The sequence below is a fragment of the Agelaius phoeniceus genome, chromosome 3 (assembly GCF_051311805.1).
Source record: "Agelaius phoeniceus isolate bAgePho1 chromosome 3, bAgePho1.hap1, whole genome shotgun sequence".
In the NCBI taxonomy this organism is placed as follows: Eukaryota; Metazoa; Chordata; class Aves; order Passeriformes; family Icteridae; genus Agelaius; species Agelaius phoeniceus.
Window position 1 is genome coordinate 38,008,743 of NC_135267.1, and position 6,046 is coordinate 38,014,788.

The window sequence follows — 6,046 nt, forward strand, 5'->3', positions numbered from 1 at the left end:
TGCCAATACACTTTGCTTTTATCTAGGACAACTGCAATTGTAAGTGACACTTGCTACCATGGGGTTTGTGCTGCCAGGTCACTCAGAGTGCATTTGGAGGCCACCATGGTGAGCACACCATACCAGTAAGGGAGAAATGCATGTGTTGTGTGTTATATCCAAAGGCTATCTATCTCAGAAACACCAGACTTTTCTGAAGGGTAGAAGGCTTCTCATCTTATTTCTAATAGTAGATGGGGTTAAGAGATTCTGAATGTTGCTGCTCCCATCCATAAGTAATGTTTCCAACATTGTAGCTGTTGGATGCCAATTGTTCAGAGAAGTGGAAAGAACTGCATTTTTCTATACTTGGCAAATTTTTGACACCATCAATTCACTGTGTGCTCCAGTCAGCTGAATCAATAACAGATATAATCCCCAGAGAGCTGGGAAAGACCTGCTTTCAGGAGGTTAGTAGATAGGCTATAGGCTTCATTGTCTGGGATGGAATCATCATGCTCTTGCTGCAGAACTAGACCAAAGACTCTGATATTTAGGGCAGTTTTAATGCTTGTTCCAAGATTGTTTTCAGAAGAAAAGGTTACCCTGTCAGAGCACAGCAGGGGAGATTGACCGCCCTTCTGAAGTCAGTATCGTCAAGCCCGAGCTTTGTTCTGCCTCAGCTCTTAAATCAAGCTCCTCACAGAGGGGCAGAGAAACCCACTGCCGGCTTTACATGTAACAGGGAGGACAAAGACAAGACTCAGACTATCTAATGCTATTGAAGCTGCAAGTAATGGGCTTACACAACTGGAATTTGGGGGTAGGATTAGTCCAGCTAAATGTTGACAACTATATTTCTCTCTGCTGACTATAAAAGGAGCTCAGCATGACTAGCTCAGGCATAGATGTCTCAAGTTAAATGGGAGTAATCCTCCCTGCTTGCCAGAACGCAATTTGTTTGCATACACAAAAAAGTCTTGTTCCCTTTGAGATACACCAGGTATCCAAGACACCTACACAAGACTTGCAGATGAGAGACAGAGGCTATGGAAGAGGAACCTCTTGTGAAGAGAGAGATGGAGATGTGGTGGGGTACCCTCAGGCATCTCAAATGGCAGTCAGTAGACACATCTATATGGACATCTATGTAGGGTGGTCAAGAAGAATTTAAAAACCTAACCTTTTTGTAAACCCAAGTCTCAGAACAGGGTTGTCTTGTTAGCTTGAGAGTTTTCTAGGTGTTAGCCCTTGGGTATTTTAAAAAATGTAAATACATGTATAATTTATGTGGGAAAATGCTTTCCTTCCCTCTTTGGAAGTGGTCACTTGTGAAAACAAGCTTGCAAATGTTGTTGGCCCAGAAGGGTTTCAGGCCAAAGGAGCCTGACCCTTATATAACACGTGAGAAAACGCTCAGCCATGGATACGCATGGCTGCTTTAAGCTTTCTACATCTAGCAGTCATTGGACAAAATACAGAAATAAGCCCAAATGCAGAGAGAGCATAAATCAACATCATAAAAAATAGTAATTGTGAATGTTGATACATCAAGATGTACTGGGAGACTGAATAAAAGATCAAGAGCAAATGCATTTATTTACTTTTTATAGCATGTCACTATTTTATTTTCCTCTTGTTACCCCTCCATGTAGGATGTGCTACATAGAGCAGACTTAACCACCTGTTCAGTAGAGAAATTAAATGCTTTAGAAAAGCATTTTCCATTTCTTCCCTTTAGTGTCCACCAGTGGATGTTCTTTCTGGCCCCAGAAGCAGCTGGTGTAACTCAAATAGCTCATTAAAAGTGCCTTGTGATCCTTTCTGTTGTGTACATGGCACTTTAACCTGTTTGCTCTTGGACTTTCTCCTCTAACAACTTCCCTCAAAAACAAGTTGCTTTTTACTTGGGATGGAGATTTGTGTGTTGTCAGAGAAGAAGATTTAAATTGGGCACAGCATCATAAACACAACACTTACAAATCTCTCCGGTTTTAGGCAGTAGGAAAATGAGTTCCTAGCATTTGCTAGTACTTCTCCAGACAAGGGTGTTCATTAAACAATGTTAATGTTTTTCTTCTCTTAAAAGCCAAGCTATGGTATGAGGCAGCCTTGTGTTTAGCAGTTGCTCACTGGCTAAAAATCCTATGGCAACCAATAAATGGAAGCCAAAAAATGTTGCAATATTATTTTAGAGGACTCGTCTGCTTATTTTTACAGTTAGCCTTGCATAACCTTCTACATTTTTGGACTCTGCCTTATGTAGAATATTTCTTAAAGTTTCCATTTATTTCAATTGTGCGCTGCACATTAGGAAAACTCCTAAAAGAATTAGAAAAAATGAGTCACAAATACTTTCCCTTTATGATGTTATCCTGCCCTTCTAGAACCCATTTATGTACTGCCCTTACATAACACTTATTTGGTGTTACAATTTTGCTAAGCATCTTACACTAATTTCTTTGATATGCAAAGCAAAAATAAAAAGTGTCATGATGGTAGCTTGAAATGTGTTTGCTTCCTGGGATTTTAAACATATGGACACAATAAATGATATCTGGCTTCCAGCTGAAGACCAGAACTGGATTTCCAGCTTGAGCAATCACATACCTATCTCAAGAGTGTGTGGGGTGTGAGATGGTCTTTTTTTTTTTTTCAGGGTGGTTGTGGAGATGCATCTTTATAAGCAATGAAAAGCAGTGTAATGTTAGGTTTAAAATGATACATGAAAAAAATCCATTCAGTATCAGTGCAGCTCAAGTGTTTGGTGCATGCACACCTCTGTGTTGCCCTGGTACAGCTAATCATTACCAGCAGAATATCAAAGACTACATCTGTAAGATTCAGTCTTGATACATATAGTGCCCTAGAAATTGTATATTTCACTCTCTCCTCCCACAAAAACAGCCTCAAAATCCCTGCAGCCTGTTCCTCTGTGGCAGCAGTGTAGCAGTACATGAATTCCTTCAAGCTGGCTCTCTGTAGGTTGACTGGTTCATGCCTGATGTTGCAACCCCATCACCCATGACAAATTACACATGCAAGTCTTGCAAAATTGTATTCTGAATAAATAAAGGCTTGGAACTTTATCCCTGTCTTTCTTCAGCAAACAGGATCTTAGGTAGGATGGAAACGAAGAGGTTTGTGTGCTGCCGTGTGAGCATGAGGCTGTGTGTGCACCTGCATAAATGAACAGTCCCGAATGGGAGGGGGTGGGCATGCACCATTCTGCTTCTGTGCACCAAGCTGAGTAAGAAGCTGAAACAGGAAATTATGACATGTTCCTCAGCTGCTTCAGAGCAACCTAGCTTATCTCTCCAGTAAGAGGACCTGGGAAAGGTTTGGTGCTTGTGTAGGGTGGAGATTTCCAACAAGCAGCGCTGGCAGCTGGAAAGGGAGAGAGCTGATGGGATGGCAGTATCCTGGCTGTCATCTTTTCAGGGGATCCTTGTCCATACAGATACACAGGTTTTGTAATTGAAAATTTGTGTTACCTTGTGCATATATAGAAGAATAACAGGGAAAGAAACCAGTTCAGTTCTTAGATTCTTTAAATACCCTCAGGTGGGTTTCAGCACACAGAACTTCAGGTTTCTGCAGGAAGGATGTCTCAGTTTCTGACATTTCATGGAGACCCAATCTGCCCAGCCTGTGGAGCCCAGAGAGTGATTTATGTCATCCCAAAGCAGACACTGATATTTTATCAAATTAGTGGTGTCCTACACCCTTTGTCTGAGACCTATTTAGTTTTTAAAGCAGTGACCAAAACATGTAGCTCAAATATAGAAAGCAAAGTTGTCATCACCAGAAATCAAGAGAGCTGTATCCTACTTTTAGCCTGACACAAAGGCTAAGAAAATAAATGTAATAATTTACATTCCCATAGGTTTCCATGGGCCTTGAACAAGGACATTAAAAGTAAGAAATAAAAGAAGCATATGTGCAAACAGATATTTTTTTACATTAAAAAGTATGCGTTTAAAGATAATAAGGTTTTTAAAGAATATATCTATTCATATGCTAATCCTATTAAAATGTAAACTTGGGTTGCAAGTTCTTTGGGATGAGGACAGGAGGTTTCTTCCCTATATTTGTATATAGCAGCATAATAAAGGATATGCCTAGGTTCTTCTGACTACTGAAGTAAAATTAATATCTTAGAATGGTTGAATAGTTTTAGGATCAAGTACAATATGTCCTATCTTATGAGATCAGCAGCCTCCTGGTATTCTTCAGACAAGGCCTCTGCTCTTTTCTAATTGAATTCTCTGTGGATTTTTTGTACAAATTTTATCTATGAACTTTAGCTGCAACTGACCTAATATTGCAAAACCCATTTCTCACAGAACCTAAGCAGGTTTTAACCCAGCTTTTGAAAGGAAAGCAAAATATAATAATTTACTTCAGCAACTGGACTCAGAAAGCAATCTATTAAGGGCAATTTTCCTTCCATTGTCTTTCTCTGATGAAAGGTCACATAAAAATCTTGTAAACTGAGGTATTGTTTGTCATTTTAGATGCTCCCTGTGTACCTTGGAAGATCAGTTCAAGAAAAACATACAGTATGTTTTCTGAAGGCTTTCTTTAAAGCAAATAGATTTTTAGTTACATCAGACAGTTCATTACATGCTGTATAACTACACTTCAGAGTAAGCAATCATAACAGATTTATGAGATAAAGAAGAGATAGAAGTTTTTAAAGTTTAAATTTACAGGTTTGATAAGCATGGTTTACTGGTTTATAAAACCAAACTGAGTGAGACAGTGTCAACAATGATCCTTTCTGATCTGCACTGATGTTTTGTACAGTCCTGTTTGGTTTATTGCTATTGTTAATTTTATGAATATATTTATTCATTTATTTATTTATGCTCAGTCCTGACAAGTACTGAAAATATTGCCAGGAACAAGGCTTTTATGTTGATAGTCATAACCTTGAACTTCTGTTAGGAAGGTTCCTGTGCCACTCTAGTGAGCTGCCCACATTGATCCATCTCCAATACCTGGACCTGATTTCAAGCACACCAGAAAAAGAATTCTCTTCAAGGGTCCTCAGGCTGCAGTCAGTCTGCAAAGCCTCTGTTTGGGGTTCCAAAGCATCTTCTTACCTGAAGCCAGCCAGCACTGGCAGACCCAGGTGGGCACCACTGTGTGAAGGGCTGTGGAGTTTAGGAGAGTCCTAAGAGGAGGTGCTGCAGTTTGGTTTTGCTACACACCCCCAGCCCAGCCTTCAGATGGTTTCACACAAAAAGAAGTGTGGCAAGGGCAAGCTCAGTACCTTTGTGAGGTGGAGGTATGTCCTCTTGTTTATAACCCAGCATGGTGTTTCTTGCAACAGGAAATGATGCTGTAAAGGAATATTGTTGAAAATTATGTGTACTTAGTCCTTGCTGGAGGTTATTGCAACACAGATTTACTGATCTATTAATTATGGTAGGTTAATTATAACAAATCCCTCTTCCTTACTCAGAATGAACAGCCTTCATGAAGGGGAGGTTGTGAAACAGGAAGAGAAAGGTTAATTTATTTTTTAAAAAAGAGAGAATTAGACAAAGAGAGAGGAATGCAGAGCACTCTCTCATCCCTTCTCACAATTTGATACATTCCAGGTTCCTTTTTTTGTCGCTACTGTCACTTATCCGACCTCCCATTGCAATGCATAATTCCCAGTCAATGCATTCAAGTATTTCATACATTAACACAAATGTCTTTCCAGCTTGTTCTGTAGTGCTTTCTCCTCTCATATTTTAACAGAGGTTTTGTAGTTTAGGGTTTTTTTTAAGACCTCATCTTCTGGAGTGTTTTCTTCTGCCCCTGATTTAAACTCTGTATTCATGTCTCATGATTGTACAGTGAAACTAAAATGACAGAAATGTAATAAAGTATTTTCAGATGTAGTTTCTTTTTTAAAGTTCAGAGTTTTTAAACAACCTGTGTGTGTTTTGAAGGCCTGACTTGTTTATTATTTTTGGTGCTGAAGTTGAACTGAACTACAAAAGCCAAGAAATGTTGTAAGCACAGTTCTAACTACTGTGTTGTAATTTTATTTCATTCAGCTGCTGTGGGC